The sequence below is a fragment of the Parasteatoda tepidariorum genome, chromosome 1 (assembly GCF_982258835.1).
Source record: "Parasteatoda tepidariorum strain Cologne lab strain chromosome 1, Ptep-v5.0, whole genome shotgun sequence".
Classification (NCBI taxonomy): domain Eukaryota; kingdom Metazoa; phylum Arthropoda; class Arachnida; order Araneae; family Theridiidae; genus Parasteatoda; species Parasteatoda tepidariorum.
In genome coordinates this window covers 24,981,250-24,997,489 of record NC_141755.1, presented here as the reverse complement: position 1 = coordinate 24,997,489, position 16,240 = coordinate 24,981,250, and the positions used below count along the sequence as shown (strand labels likewise).

Here is a 16,240-nt window from a genome sequence, read left to right as displayed (position 1 = left end):
CATTTTTAGGAAAACGAATAAAGTTAAGAAGGGAGCAATGAGTGAGAGATATTCGTTCGCTGCACATAGGATTCAAATCTAGGACCTCTGGGAACGTATTAGGATGCTTTAACCACCATAATTATACACGCCACTCCTGGGTAACATGATGCGTAAGAGATATTCGTTCGCTGCCCATAGAATTCAAATCTAGGACCTTTGGGAACGTATTAGTATGCTTTAACCACCATGACTATACACACCACTCTAGGGTAACATAGGAAGCTCTATATAATGGCCTTCACAGAGACATATCATGAAATACATTCTGTATGTTTCTATGTTTTTAAGATATAGTGAAATAATCAAAAAGTGTAATATAAAATTACAGATCTCCTAGTGAAAATATTGGGACCATGTTTTCCGTATTGCTACCCTTTGCACTGTAGAAACCATGGTGTGCAACTATGGTATAATCGCTAAAGTTAAAGTAATCAATATTTAATAAAGTATCTATAATCAATAAAAAAATATTAATTTTTAATTATCTAGAAATTCAACAAAAATTTCCTTTTAAAAAAAAACTTTCGGTAATCATTTTTGCAAGCAATTTCACCCCTCAAACATCTCTTACTGAAGTAGAAAAATAAGGATAACCACACCTTCATGCGAAATAACAACACATTTTGAAAAATAATCAGATTCTGTTACCTCAATTAACATATAAGTTTGTTGTTTTGGAAAATTCTTGATGTTCATTAAAGTATCTTTTAAATAACTGAAATTTTATTTATTTATTTTTTTTTACAGAAAAACCAATAAGTAGTAACATTATATTTTGACTTCTGAACCATTTTATCTTTAATATTATCGAACATAAAGTACTTATAATTATTAAAGAAGATTTTATTTCTGTTTAAATGAGGACATAACGTTCATATATACTGTGATAATTTACTTCTAAAAGCATTTAAACAAATAGCTTTAATGAATGTCTATCCTTAAAGAAGATCATTAAAACTTTGGAGAAGTCTAAAGTTTGTTTCAATTATAACTTCATCCGACAATATACCTAATGATATATTCCTTACTCTTTATAATTACGAACCCTCATAAATGCAGGTAACTTTGACATAAATTTTTTAAACGAGAGAATAAATTGTTAATATCGTTTATCCGGTTTTAAAAGTTAAGAAAGAAAGCACGACTAAAATCTTAAGTAACATATGTTCCTATCATTATTTGTGTCTTGAAAAGCCATTGAATGAATTTTTAATTTGTTTCGAGAAAACAAAACCTATTTAAGACACCCTTATTCGCATGGAATCGTAAATTTTCTGCGCTAATCAATAATGCATAAAACTAAGTTTCCAAAAGTAATGATTTTCAAGTTTTTAAAAGTTTTGTACAAACTTTTTAACTTTTAGTTATTTTAACTGTAAAAGCGTCATACGACACATTTGTAAATATTTATAGTGCCTAAATGAAGAATACTCATTTATTATTTAAAACAAAAAGCGATTTATTTTTTTAATTATTTTTAACAATTGATTCATTGTAATAAAATAAGAAAATTAAGAGCAAGGGCAAATGGATGTTATTGGTCGCATGATCAAGGGGTTGATTAAGGAACTGATTAAGAAGCACTTTGTAGATGTGTTAATTTTGTATAATTTAAATAAAAATAATTAGAATAGAAATATAGCATTGTAATACAGTTTTTCATACAACAACATTCATGATTCTATGGATTCATTATAACAGTTGAACAATGCTACAATGTTTTAGAATTCATAATATTTTTTTCCAAATTTATTTTGATAAAAGGTTTTAGTGCAAAGAATTATTATTTCTCTCATAGCTGAATGTATATAAGCTCAATTTTGTGATAAAAACGTTTTTTTTTTAAATATTAATTAAGATTAGTAATAAAACAGGTCTTTTTTTTATCTTATACATATATAATTATATATTTTCAAATTATGTTTTAAAGACAGTTTTTTTCAGATCATTCAGCATTTTTCTGTTTATGGTATTAATGTATAAAATAAAAATATCAGTTATAAAAATTTGCTTTCTTAACCATGCTTAAAAAAGTACACAAACATTATATTTTATTTTATTTTTTGTTTTAGCAATGTTTATTCATTAATTTTAAATTGCAATAAAAATTTATAAAAAAAAACATATCTTTTTAAATATATTGAAAAACACCGATTGTTTTCATGAAACAGAAAGTTATAGAAAGGGATTTGAAGATAATCAAACATAGACATTACAAAAATTTTATCAACCTGCGCTTAAATTTGAATCTGAGAAATAAATGAAGTTATTTATTTCTGCATGAAATTGAATCTTAACAAAATCTATCAATAAATAATAATTAAAATCAGTTAGTGATTAAAAATTTAATATTCTAATGACACATTATTTCCTATCATTACTATGATAATAAATAACTTATCTCCAAATAAGTCTTTCATCAATTATCTGAATAATATGAGTAGCATTTGATCAAACATATAAAATATTTCAATTTTCCAACAACTCACTCACTCACTCCTTGGCACTACAGCTCATGAAAGACCTTGGTATCCCTTACCTCAAGTCTCAAAATGTTTCAAATATCAATTTCCTTTTTATAGCTCTTTTTTTATTTTTTTCATTTCACTCAACTCCCTCACTCTTTTTCGTTTTCTGGGTCTTTCATCACTTCTCTTTTCTACTATTTTTTCCAAAAAGGCCAAAACGAAACTGCAAACAAAGAGTAATATTAAGCTTTAGAGATTATTTCTTTAGTTTTCCAACTGCAAAATTAGAGCTAGAAATGTATTAAATAGTTTTGAACAATCAAAACCGAAGAAAAGTATTCTACCTAACCAAAAAATACCTTCTTTACAACAATAGTAATAAATTAAAAAAAACGCAAAAAAAAATCTTATCAGCAAGTATCAGAAAATATAAGTAGCATTTAATCAGACACACAAAATACTTTAGTTTTCCATCCATACAAACCAATTTAATGAGCTTAAGAATCTATTTGCTCAGTTTTATGGCTGTAGTATCAGAGCTGCAGAAACAATTAATGGGTATGAGCAACCAGAACCAAGGATGGACAAGCTTCCTGGCAGAAAAAAGTACAATCGATGCAACAATAACTATTAACAAAAATTTCACACACACACACACACACACACACATATATATATATATATATATATATATATATATATATATATATATATATATATATATATATATATATATATATATATATATATATATATATATATATATATATATATATATATATATATATATATATATATATATATATATATATATATGTAATCTATATGTATATGTAATATTTAAGCGCAATAAATGAAACTTATTGTTTTTCTTAACTTTCGTCGTGTTTTCTTGTATTTATTTATTTATTATATATATATATATATATATATATAGTACCGAAACAATACATACAGCACTTGATCAGACACACAAAATGCTTCAGTTTCCTGCAGCTTTAAATAGACAATATAAATGAGCTTGATAATCTACTTCTCCAGTTTTCTAGTTGAAAAATCAGAGCTAGGGATACATTTAACTTAGATTTTAAGAAATCGAAACTAAAGGGGGACAAAAAAAAGGTACCCCTGGGACTAAAAAGAGATGGAAGCACCCCCTTCTCTCCCTACATTCCTGGAGATAAATCCAAAACAAAGTAGGGTCTTGAGTCAAGGCAAGGCAACCAACAAAGAAGCAACACTTCTTTCTGGGAAGAGGAGCAAAAGGATGGGAGAGAGAGGGGGGGGAGATGGAAGAAGAAATCGATGCTAATCGATGTGTAGGGGTCGTTGAAAAATGTATACTCTTGTTCGCCATTTAAACAGGTGGAGAGACACCTCCCTGATTGTAATGGAGATTTGGAGGGTTACAAAAAGAGCCCCCATTCATGTATGGTTAAATGACCTAAAGAAAAATCTAATTGATTCCTTTCAATATACTTTACTAGAAAAAATACCGAATCACCAGGAAAAAAATACTCAAGTGATTGTCGCAGTGAAATATTCTTGCATAAATTGCCATGTAGTTCAATAGGCAAATGCAATTTTGCTATGTATTACATATTTTTACCATACTACCGCCGTTTTCTCTTAGGAATAAATCTGTGATCTCTCTTTAAAAAAATTCTTTTAATGCGTATTGTAAGAAGTTCTGGCACATTTAACAGTTTTTAACGACTAATTTCTCTACTCTTATATTCCTTACATCAAAAGTATTTATATTTTTAGACCGCGTACTTTTTTAAAAAGAAGCTTGTTTTACATACCTGTACAAAGTACGAACCGTTTTAACTTTAGTTATTCGATATTTCTTTCATCAAAAGCAATTTATTTACGTTATTATGCCCGCAAAACGCATGTAAAAATATTATCTTTAAGAAAATTTAATATCTTTTGTTCAAGTCTTTACTTTTCAAGTCAACTGTTTACTTATAGCGTTGGAAAGTATCTTTCTGAGTACGCTCAAAAAGAGGTTACCTAAATTATATCTAGATTTAGAAATTTAAATCTTAAGACTCACGAGGCAACTATCTCAGAGACAATCAGAATGATCACTGAGAAATGCAAAAATACGATGGTCAGTGTGGCTATTTAAATGTTACTATAACCAAATTCAAATAAGTGTACATTATTTCTTAGTTATTGTGTATACAAAGATTTATAAACATAAAAACTCAAAACAACTAAGAAATTATAGAAACTAAAAAAAACTATAAGAACTAAAAATAAAATTTAAAAAAATTTAAAAAAAAATTTTGTGGGCCATAGTTTACGTCTAAATTGAAATTTCAATTTAATTATTTTTCTTAAATAAATTGAAACGTTAATATAACAACTGAAGAATGATATAATACTGTTCATACTTAGTAGCAAGAACAGCAACACATAAGAATAAAGACTGAGTAAGGTTATTGATGTTAACATCAACAATTTAAATCCGTTCTCGGTGAACACCTTGAATAATAAGTTTACTCGAATTGTGCTGAGCTTCGTTTTACCTCTTTCCATAGAGGGATAGAGGGGATTAAGTTCCGAAGATAGTCTTGGCCACTGTAAAACATCAATATTGTTCATGTGTAAACTATTCATTTACAAGTTTTGAATTGAGATTCGGGTCTTTGAGTACTGAAATATCCTATTTTGTAGCATCACTCGGTTTGCATATTCCAGAAGATTGTTTAGTAAATATACCGATACTATAAACAATCCATAATACCAATAATCTGCGCAAATGCTCTGAGTTGTAGGTATGAAAGATAACCAAAACCATAACATTGCTTCCACCCTGTTTGTCAGTAGGAATTTATAGATAAAATTATTTCTAATTCCATTTGGACATCAAACTTACTTCCTGCAATCATTTCCGAAAAACTCGAATTTGTACTCATCAGAAAAACATACTCTTTTACATTTTTCGAAATAGTTCAAGTGCTCCATGAAAAAAAAACTTTCTCACAACAGCCCGTTGTGGGCCAGGGGTTCATGAATTTTAAGGTCAATAATTTCGTGACCGATGACCTGATTGTGTCAATGTGGTCAACATTGTGCGCAGGTCACCTTTATTTCAAATACAAGCTGGTACCCATCAATCAGAAGTTGGGTTGGCTTCAAGCTGCTAGTGGGGATCGAAACCCTGTTTTTAACAAGGTTAGTTAAGTGCCTTAACTACAGAGCCGTTACAGCTCTTCAAGCCATCTGCAGCAAGCTGATACATACTTTTGACCTTTTTCACCTTTGAAATTGTTTCTTTATGCCTTTTCATCCTTGCAATCATGCATAATTTAAGCGCTTTGTAACAACATTGCCTACTTATAGAGTGATTTGAGTTGCAGTTTTTTTTACATCTACGGTAACTTGTGTTTTATTATATAGTTCTCTTTTTCATTTTTTCTATCGAGGTCAATCAAATCTAAACTTACATTACATTGCGCTGTATAATTAGTAACCATGTAATTTGAATTCCAACCAACCAACTTATACAAGTATACAAGTTTGTTGCTTTCTTATTTTGCAATGCAGTAAACTCATTTCGGAAATATTTATGCACTGTTTTGAAACAACTATAGCATAACAAATCATATACATCTAGTTGAATTTTGTAAGTAAATGTAAAAAAAATTTTGAAAAGTTCCCTATATTTTTATTATTAAAACGTAATCATTTACCTCTATTCAGACATTTAATATTCTAAAATACATTCCTTGATCTCACACACCATCCATAAAAATATTTTATTTTCATTTTAAGCACTACAAACTTAAATTATGAACCTCAGAAAAAAATCCACCATTCCTTTCTTTTGTTACACAAATTGCTCACAAATTAATAATTAACTCCTTTTTTAGAAAGAAAAGTGGCTCTTAAAAACTTAACTGAAAATAAATTGTCATAGTGATATTTTGATGGGTTGCCCAAAGGTTTTTATTTTCCCCAAAGGTGCGCTTATTATATTTAAATAGCAACAGCCTTAAGCTGTTGCATTCGTTCTTCCCTGAGCGACCATTGACTTTTCATCTGAGATTTTTATTTTATTATTATTATTTTTCGTTTTGTTTTAACCTCTATTTTCCTCTTGTTGCGTTACTTACCCCTCACCTGGAAAAAGGCCAAACGAATCTCCTTTTTTTTCCTTCTTTTTTGAACGTATCATTTGGCAACAGTTCTTATCGCTCATTCAACAAACTTTTTCCTGGATGTTCGACTCACCAAAAGGCTTCTCTTGGTCATTGCACAGAGTCTTACTTGTGTGCTAGATTTAAATTATGGTGTTAAATTTAAAATAATAGGTAATTAAAATAGCAGTTGATATGAGTTTTCTTCACATTTAGAGTTTATAGTGCACTGTAAAAAAGTTTAGGGAAAACACTTTTTTAAATAACACTTTTTTAAATTGCTATTTTAACTGATTAAAGCAAAACGGCCAAATAACCATAAATAAGATGGTATTCAAACTGTTAGCTGTGCGAAAAACCGTTTATTAACTTCCTTCACCTCATACGGTTAAACAACCAGAATTTTATCGCACCAACTAGATCCACCAAATGAAGTCACTTAGTTCCTTACAGCTGGGTACATATTTTATCCGAGAGGGCTACTTCGTCAGTCTCATGACTGACAAATTAGCTGACAGAGATTTTTATGTTTTTTTTACAATATTTATTATTATGTTTTTATGAGTCTGACGGATATTTTTATGTTTTTTTAACCATAATAGTTTCAGCCAACATTTTTAAAACCAAAAACGGTTTCAGAACTGTAAACAATTTTAAAATAAAAAAAATGTTTTTTACCGTAAATCTTACTGTTAATTAGAAGGATAGACCGCTGCTGATCATTTTACCGAAAGTTAGAATGAAATTTCTAATAGTGCATGTAATTGAAAGTATTTATATAGAGTTAAGTTTATTTACGTACAAAATTTTTAAAGCGTTTTTTAATTTATAAATACACAGTCTGGACAGAACTACCCGGTAATCTATGCAAAGAAGTGATCTAGCCAACACAATGGGTGCCGTGTGTGTGGGTGCTTGTTTCTTTCTCCTTTTCTTCCTGGTTTGGCCTGAGTTCCTTAGTTCCTGTGATTGAAAACATGATTTCTGAGATGTAAACATTCTGGGAAAATGTCGCCCTTCCTACCGAACAGCAATTTTTCTAGAAAACCCACTTCTCTTCCAGCAAAATAACTGGTCCATTCCCACATTGAAACTTGCGCATCCATTGTTAACTGAAATAGTTGTTCAAAAACTAGACAGAACTTCTCAGAGCCTTGAACTAGATCTCATAGAACACATTTTGAACGATTATACTGCAAATTTGGTAACAAGTCAAATCAATCTTCCTTGCAGCCAGTATTCTAGATGAACGCCCGGAAATCTGTGGCTCCACCTATGGAAAATTAGAGGAAAATCTACCTATTCATGTGCAGGTTATCATCGATAAATAAAAGGGAAAATTCATCACATTGACTCGTAGACCTCAGAATCAACACCAATGCATATCCGGATACTTTTGGCCTGATATTGTAATAAATTTACACTGAATGTAAGTTAAATATGAAAGACTAGGGGCAATACAATGATAAGCCACAATTCATTTTGTTTTGTTTAATGAACGTTTTTGGTGAAAATAGCACGATTTCAATGTAGAAAATAAAATGATTTTGTATTTTAAGTAACATTTACCACAAGAGTAAAAAACATGCTAATTACCAATCTAGAAACTATTCTGAAGAATAGATTAAGAAAAAATGCTATATTTGGAAAAATTATAGCTTTTTACTGTTGCCTTAAGCTTTTCATATAAAATATACACTACATATTAAGCTCCAAATAAGCATTAAGAATTAAATATACCTGAATAATGATAATACATTCAATAATTTAAAAAAAAAACAGTTTGATTTCATTTGATTTTAAGTTTTCATAGCAAATATTTTATATTGCTAAATTAATAATTTGGACTTGAAACGTTTATTTATTATTTTCTGCTTCCAAATTTACAGTAAATTCATATATTTAATTTTTAATTATCAAAATCTGAGTTAGATGACCTATTCAACAAGAAAAAATATATATATACTCGTATATATGTATACTTTACCTATGTCTTTAAAACTATTTTCTGTCAGTTGTTTTACAAATCTCATCTCCATATTCAAAACGTCTTCTGTGCTTCTGAATTAAAAAATATTTTTGCCGTCATCTTCAGGATTTTTTTAATTTCCTTACATTTAAGTTTCTTGAAAATTAACTAAAACTCATTTTATTTAAAATATCAACTAACATAAATACCTAATTTGATATGTAAGTATGGGGATTTTGAAAATATTATTTCAAGTGATTGACATTACAAAAAAGATAATTAGATTTAAAAACTGACGCTTTTTGATTATTTAAAATATTTTCATATCATCAAACATAAGACAAATTCTTATTCTAACTCAATTTGTAAGCAAGTTAATATTCATTTTAATTTATTACCTCCTACGCTAGGAAAATTTATGTAAAGTGGCATATTAAATTCAGAAATTCATTCTTTCAATGCATGTTACCCAATAATAAGCTCAAAGAATTCTTTATCTTAATATACGTCAGAATTCATATTTCAAAGCAGCCTTCAAATCAATAATTCACGTTGCTCTACGGAGATTTAAATCTTTCTCTATTCCTGAACTTTATTCAATAAACTCAGAATAAAAAGTATGCAAGCATTAAACAAAAAAAATCATAGAATTATATTATTTCGTATCTGATATTATTTGTCAAAATTTAACTTTTTAATATATAAAAGAATGACGCTTTACAAGAATTATCACTGAATACTGAGTGCGATAATTCACAAAAAATAAGTCTTGCTGTTCAAAAATAAGTAATAATTTCTTTGTATTTTAATCAAATTTGAAACGCAGTGTTTGGAAGGTGATAATAAAATAACAGATCTTTGATCTCTAAAAAACTAATAAAACAAATAGGTAGATAAAAATAAGGAACAAAGAAAAAATACCGTAAAAAATATTCTGCATGAAAATATTAGTTAAAACTATAATTAAATTAAATAAGAAAGTAACATTTTTGCGTGTTCTTCCCTTAAAATGTTTCGACGAATTGCACAACTAAATGGTTTTTATTCAGATCTTTAAACTTTGATTAACGATAGGTTAGGTTAGATTAACGATTAGGTTAGATTAACGATGACGACCTTTCGTTTTCAAGTCTCTTTCTTGTTCAAGTCTTCGTTCAGTTAGTTCAATATTATTTTTAAGAAGTTTGTTTTTTACTTTAAAAATATATCGTTACAGGCTTGCGTCATTATGTCTACTGATAATAAGAATGATTATTGGTATAGGGAGTGAATAAAGGAAGAAAATAGTGGTTGATAAAAAAATTTTATTTTCAATTTAAGCTTAGATTTCTTTTTTCAATAAGGGCTCAAATATATGTTATTAGTTCCTATGAACTGATTATTAAACACCTTCGTTTGAAAAAGGTGAGTACGTAATCAATACATCATTTGGAAAAGGTATAGGTATTTGTTTGGAAAAGTACATTTTTACAAGTACATTTTTCAGACATTTGGTATTTGTTTGGAAAAGAAAATAATTAATAGAAGGAAAAAGGGGAAAAATCCACTAATTGGAGAGCATTTTTAATAAAAATATGCTCGTAATCTTGGATTGACTTTCAAACAAAATGAATTTTAAAAACAGTTTTGCACCATTTGTGCAGAGAATTTTCCGATTAAAACCAGGAAACTTTTGAGAATCTTAAGGAATCAATAAGTTTTATAATCTAGAAAGCTTAAAATGTGGGTATCTTTATTTTATTTATTTCTGACTACTTTGCCTAAACCGTTTCATCTGCAACTAAATTAAGGAGCCTTAATTTTAAGGTTACTTGGCCTACGATTGGCTGTTTTAAGAACGGTTTAAGCAATGATTGGTCTGTCGGATCTGATATGCTGATAATTTTACATATTTTAATTTTTTTTTAGGAAATTACTTTCCTTCTTAATTTTCACAAATATCAAAACTCTGTATTGTTCGCGAAAACATATTGCGATGTACAATTCAGAATTGTTAAAAAAAGATCTATTAGCAAATTCTATCCTTTAACATACCACAGTAAAAAGAGTAAGCAAAATAAAGGATCTGTCCACATATGTATTTTAAATCTCTCCAAAATTTTTGTTTAATTCCATTGAATATGTTATAGCTAAAAAAAAGTCAGGTGAAAAAAATTTATTTTTTATAAAAATGTCCATATTTCTATAAATATTTACTCTAGGTCTACGAAACCTTATGCAGTTATTAAAAATAACAACTAAAGTAATTAATTAGTTTTTTGCTTGATTTACGGGCATAGGGTGGTCAAAAATACTAGTTTTCTTTCGTAATTTATTGCAGGTCTTCTAAACTCTTGAAAGCTATAAATCTTATCTATAAGCATGAAATATCGCATGAACTAAACACCTCTAAAGTTACAAAATAATTCTTTATGCATTTCTTGAAAAATTTTAAAAACCGTCAAAAAATTAAAAGTGCAAAAAAGACTAGGAAAAATGTTTTATTTTTAAAGAGAATGAAAAAAAAATTATTAATAAATAATTTTTTTAAAAGAGAAATATTTAAATATTTAAGAAAAATTATATAGCCGGAAAAAAAAATAAGGAAAATGCATAATCTCGTCATCAGCTCCCACAATTATGCCCGCAAAAAAGAGTGCTTTCTAATATTGCATTAATATAGACAAAGAAAAATATATCAATACAATAGTGTGAGGAGCACTGGAACATTGAAACGAAAATCAAATATAGCAAGCAGAAAATGCAAAACCAAACATATCAAGCAAAAAATATGAAATAAGATTTCAAGAAAATACAGAAAACAATTTAAATGTAATATATAAAGTGTGTAGATAATATAAATATACTTGCACTTACCACCATCTTTTAAAAATTATCTAAATTATTTTCCTAAAATGTTTTCCATGATACAAATATGGAAATACAAGCATAAATAGAGGACAGTAGAATCATTTTATGGCGTGATTTTGATTTGTTTATATATATATATATATATATATATATATATATATATATATATATATATATATATATATATATATATATATATATATATATATATATATATATATATATATATATATATATATATATATATATATATATATATATATATATATATATATATATATATATATATATATTAACTTTCCTTCAAATATTCGAGACTGTATTATTATATTGAAGATTTTACAAGAGAAAAACATATTCAACACATTCTATTTTATTTCTACAGCAGATCGAAGCTTTGATTTAAAGACAGGTGCAAAATATGTATCCTCCAGTCTCATATTTCAAATATTCCAAAGTCAACCCATATGACGATTCAGTTATCGATGCATAATACACACGGTTTCGAAATTTTTCATAGAGTACAGATGCTTATTTTATAATAAAAAAAATCAAAACATGTGGATTATCATATCATTTGGCACTAGTTCTGAGATCTCCCGGAAGAATTTCAAAACGAATCTGTCTCTTTTTAGGAATATCGATTTTTGAAAATCTGCTGTCTCGTCAAAAATATTCTTATTCTTTATTCGTATGAAGTCTGTAGAAAATTTTCTCACTTTTTACTGAATAGGTTGTTTAAGTTGGAGATAGAAAAAACTCCTTTCATTGATTTAATAGGATAAAAAATAGGATTTAATAGGATAAAAAAGTCAATTGCAGGCTGACTTAATTTAACGGTACTTACATGCTTATACTATAATATATGAAACAATGCCTCCTATTTCATATTTAATAAATGAATTTATTTCACACATGTTTCTAAACTTCGTATTCAAAAATTTAACAAAAAAGTTTCAAAAAATAGTTTAGTTTTTAGTCTTGATTCAGTATTTATAAAAATTTCTTATTAATATGAATAACTACCTTTTTTTCTAATTATATAAATATGGAGCAAGAATATAAATTATTTTGGTCCAAGTTCAGTATTCACATTTTTTTTAAAAATGTCAGTAGAATTCTATATAATTACCCATATAGCCCATATATTGATTGATTGATAGAATGGTTATAAATTAGTCCCTAATTTAATGACCGAAACACCTAAAAACTTTTTGGATTTTCTCTCTTAGTAAGTGATCATTACGGACGTTGAGTGGATTGATTTCGATCTCTTTGCTCTCAGGGGAGTCGCAAAAAATAGTCGTTTTTAATGACCTGTGTCCAATAGTGGGGAAACGTTTTCCATGTGGGTGATCTAATACATATATTTTTCGACGTGAAAAATAAACGTTTGGAATTATTTATCACCCTTAATACTTGTTTTTTTTCTTTCGAAATTATAAATATTTCTTTTTATTATTTACCTTTTATGTTTAATAATAAAGTTTAAAGCTCCTTTAAAAAATAACATATAGTTTCAAATGAACGGGAAACGAAGATTTAAACTGAAATATATCATTTTGAATAAAAATACGTTATTTTAAATTTTATAAAATCAAATTTTATTACCTTATTTCCATTGATTTGCTTATCTCCTTTTAAGATGAGTTAAAAATGCTTTCCTTTTGATTGCTTACTTTTTTTTTTGCATCACATTCTTTTTTTGTGTGAAACTACGGGGAAAATAATTTAGGGAAAAAATCACCTTACTCTGTGGCAATGACATTTCCGGTTAAAAAAAGCTAAAATTTTGGGAAATAAAGCTAAAGTATGCGGTGTTTATTCCATTTATTTGATACTTTCTTCGCTCCTATCGTAACTGTTTGCCGGAAATTCTGGTTTTCAAAATAGTTTCTATACATTTAGTTAAAAATACAAAACACTGAGAAGTAGTTTTAACCAAATAAATGGCTTTTATGCTATGATGAAATTAACAAATTTTATCACATATTATAAAACCATATTTTAGTGTTATTTTTATTAAATTCATTGCCAAAGTGCTTCGGTAAAAAATATCGAGGCTTTTGGATGTTTCAATCGAACCAGAAATACTGTTAATTTTACCGTATTCAGGTGTTTTTATCAATATTTTTTAATTAGTGCAATTAATACGAATTTGATTTTCAAATTCAATCCAACATTATATAATATTTTACAGTACTGAATATTCCCAACAGAAAAATTCAGAATTTCCCAAAAGTGACACCATTCAAGCTAAAAAAAAAAATTTAAAGTTGTAATAAATCTTTTTTATTATTACACTAGTATTAAATTAATATAAACTTTGTGATTTTGAAACCTACTCAGATAAAAAAAAAACTCGTTGTGTGATTTGAAACCAACAATCGTTCAGATAAAGCTTCTATAAAAAGTTTGCACTTATTGAATCCGTCAACAAACTAGAATTTAATTTTATCTCACAGTATTTAATATGCCACCTATGAAGGAATGGAAAAAATAGTTTTTATTAAAATTTGTAATAATCTATTTTTTTGTATTTGATAGATAATTAACTTCCATTTTTTGAAAGAATAATTAACAAAATTTTGTGATTTAATGAATTTTTCTTTTTCCCCGGTTAAAAGGAAAGCCTCTTATAAAGAATTGTAAATCAAGAGTTAGTAACTTATTTCTAAAGCTGAAATAGAGATTTTCTGGAGTTTTTGATAAATTTTATTGATTAATTTTTTTAAATTTGTTTTTTTTTAAATTTAAACATTTCAATTCAATTTAAATTTTATTAAAAATTTAATTTAAAACATTTAAATTTAAGTTAATTTTTTAAAATTAAAATTAATTTTTTTATAAAGTAAAATTAATTTCTTTCAAGTAAAATTAATTTTTATACTGAAAGATTAGAGTTTTCTCGCGTGTTTCATTCGAAAAGAAGTAGCATTCAATTTTCAGCAATTAATTCTAGCTATTAACTGAAAAATTATGTATTCGTACTTTTACCTTCATGTGCTACAAAGTTGTCTCATTCAAAGAGTATGCTTCTGTTTTTTTACGGAAAGCTGTCGGTGAGAAAAATTATATCATCGTTGAATGATTGTACAGTCCGCAAAAAAAAAAGATATCACCCTGAATAACTTTCGTTCTAATGATCAGATTTTCACGAACTAAGTGTCAATCTTAATGGTTCCTCGGGGTGACCTCAAATATGTTAATTAATTAGTGCTAACTATTAATTAAGTTACGAAATCGGACACAAAAACGTACTTTCGTTGAATAACTACGTATTTTTTCTTACATATTTGGATTCTTAATCTTCAAAATAAAGGGGGTAGCCGAAATCTGGGAAATGTGGTCCCCATAGTTTGGTCAGGAGAGCGATTCAGAGTTTGGACACCTTAATGCTAATTACACTTTTTGTGTTTTTAGTCATATTTTAAAAACTAATGATGCAATTAAAAAATAATTTCACCCACTCATAAAACTCATCTACCCAAAGATAATTTCATGCAAAAAATAATTTTTAATAATTATTTATTATTTTTTATTATTTAATTAAATTGAGGATGAAAAAATTTTGAATTATAAGGCACGCAATGTTTTATTCCGTACATATTTTTTCTACATATTTTTCAATTGAAAAATCTAAAGTTTCAACTGTTTTTATTTATTAAAAGCTGAGAAAAATAAAAATTAATTATTTTTAAAAAAAATAATTTGGCGACAATGAAGAAATTTTTGAATGGGGCAATTAACATTAAAATGTTATTAACTTACGAGAGGAACTTGACTTACGAGCGTCTAGCGTAAAATTTCATTCATATTTTTTTCGCTAATAACCGATTGCTAATCTTTTTCTTTTTAAACTATAAAATATGATGTTTCTTTTTTAGTCATCTAAAAATTTATTTGCAATTTAGTAAAGAAATTTGAGTAAAGCATTTTATTGAATAAAGTACATTTTATTCAACGAATGTCGAGTTTTATAAAATCATTCTTCTAATAGAATATGATTATACACCAGATTGTGCTAATTTAATGTGATTGTATTTTATTTTTTAACTTGTTTTCTCAATAATTGATACAATTTCAATAATATACATACGTATGCATAGATTTGGAATAATATATGTATCAATTTCCTCAATATATATTTAATAATTAGTAATACGAATACGTAATCAACAATTTTGAGCATCTTAAAATTTCTCAACATCTTATATATCTTCTTAATCTTAAAATAAATTTTTTATCACCTGTCTTGGAGAGTTTCGCAGAACTATTTTACCAACGATTTAATTAAATTTTAGCATTTTTAAAAATCTTATTCTTTACTCTACTGCGTATATTATTTCTTAATTAATATACTAATAATTTTTTTCGTATTTTAATTTAGGTTTTCCTTAGAGTAAAGTTCCTTTTTAAATTACTGTCAAGTTTTTTTTAAAAAAAAGGAACTTAGAATTATTGTCTGCTAGCTAAGAATGAAACCTTGTTAAGAAATTAAAAACATTCCGTTGTTTAAAATTATTTGATGCAAAACAGCTGATTATTTACTAAACGTACTATTTTTTTTGAAAAAAGAATATAAATTACTGATTGTTTTTTTTTACTTTTTTTTGTTTCTTGTGACTTCAACATAGATTATCTAAAATAGTGCTGACGCTTTAGAAGTCACTACAAAGAGAATAAAAATACCGAACATAAAAGGCTGTCGAACAAGTAGCCAAACTTTAAGCCTCTTAAAATATCTCATTATCTTAAAT

The 16,240-nt window shown here is 27.2% G+C and overlaps 1 protein-coding gene and 1 long non-coding RNA gene across 4 annotated transcripts in view; one reads left to right on the top strand and one right to left on the bottom strand.

Annotated features, from left to right (window-relative positions):
* Positions 1–16,240, top strand: part of LOC107437872 (calcium-activated potassium channel slowpoke-like) — a 222,539-nt gene that overhangs the window by 35,660 nt on the left and 170,639 nt on the right. The gene's annotated exons all lie outside the window — the stretch shown is intronic.
* Positions 1–16,240, bottom strand: part of LOC122269283 (uncharacterized) — a 123,857-nt gene that overhangs the window by 103,714 nt on the left and 3,903 nt on the right. Inside the window, exon 2 of the long non-coding RNA XR_011636642.2 lies at positions 2,582–2,733. This is a non-coding gene — a long non-coding RNA (uncharacterized LOC122269283). The remainder of the gene's footprint in view (positions 1–2,581; positions 2,734–16,240) is intronic.